Source organism: Rutidosis leptorrhynchoides, chromosome 8, assembly GCF_046630445.1.
Source record: "Rutidosis leptorrhynchoides isolate AG116_Rl617_1_P2 chromosome 8, CSIRO_AGI_Rlap_v1, whole genome shotgun sequence".
Taxonomy (NCBI): domain Eukaryota; kingdom Viridiplantae; phylum Streptophyta; class Magnoliopsida; order Asterales; family Asteraceae; genus Rutidosis; species Rutidosis leptorrhynchoides.
This window is the reverse complement of record NC_092340.1, coordinates 300707834-300708892: the sequence shown is the minus strand read 5'-3', so window position 1 is coordinate 300708892 and position 1059 is coordinate 300707834. Positions and strand designations below refer to the sequence as shown.

Below are 1059 nucleotides of genomic sequence, written 5' to 3'. Positions count from 1 at the left end.
AATTGAGAATCCGGAGAATATTCAGGGACAATTCATAGATCCTGAACCATTATTTTTTCCTCCGGAACCACCAATCATTCAAACAGAGATTGTTGACGAACGAACCATTAAATCAGAATCCTCCAGTGATTCAGATTCAACAAATTCAATTATGGAGAATCTGGAACCTTTAAGTATGGAAGACCGAATGAGAGCTAAACGTACTGGCCAAGGTCACGCAATTAATCATCCAGACATAAATGCGCCAGATTATGAAATCAAAGGACAAATTCTACACATGGTGACTAATCAATGCCAATTTAGTGGTGCGCCGAAGGAAGATCCAAATGAACATCTTCGTACCTTTAATAGGATCTGCACACTATTTAAAATCCGAGAAGTGGAGGAAGAACAGATATATCTCATGTTATTTCCCTGGACTTTAAAGGGAGAAGCCAAAGATTGGTTGGAATCGTTACCTGAAGGGGCGATTGATACATGGGACGTTTTAGTTGAAAAATTTCTTAAACAATTCTTTCCGGCATCTAAAGCCGTAAGACTTCAAGGAGAAATTGTTACGTTCACACAGAAGCCAAATGAAACTCTATATGAGGCGTGGACAAGATTTGAAAAGTTATTAAGAGGATGTCCGCAACATGGTTTAGATACCTGTCAAATAGTACAAATATTCTACCAAGAATGCGACATCACTACAAGGAAAGACATAGATATAGCAGCTGGTGGTTCCATTATGAAGAAAACCGAAACTGATGCTTATAAAATTATTGATAACACTGCTTCCCACTCACATGAGTGGCACCAAGAAAAAGATATCGTTAGATCATCTAAAGCAGCTAGAGCCGATTCTAGCCATGACTTAGATTCCATTTCCGCAAAGATAGATGCTGTCGAGAGACGAATGGAAAAGATGACTAAAGATATCCACTCAATACGAATTAGTTGTGAGCAGTGTGGAGGACCACATTTGACAAAAGATTGTCTAAGTATTGAATTAACAATGGAACAAAGAGAGAATGTTTCATATCTAAACCAAAGGCCTGGAAATAATTATCAGAATAA

The 1059-nt window shown here is 38.0% G+C and overlaps 1 non-coding gene across 1 annotated transcript; it reads right to left on the bottom strand.

Annotated features, from left to right (window-relative positions):
* Positions 1-535: 535 nt before the first annotated feature.
* Positions 536-642, bottom strand: LOC139865118 (small nucleolar RNA R71). The gene has a single exon (XR_011764644.1). It is a non-coding gene; the product is annotated as a small nucleolar RNA R71 (small nucleolar RNA).
* Between the last annotated feature and the right edge of the window lie 417 nt (positions 643-1059).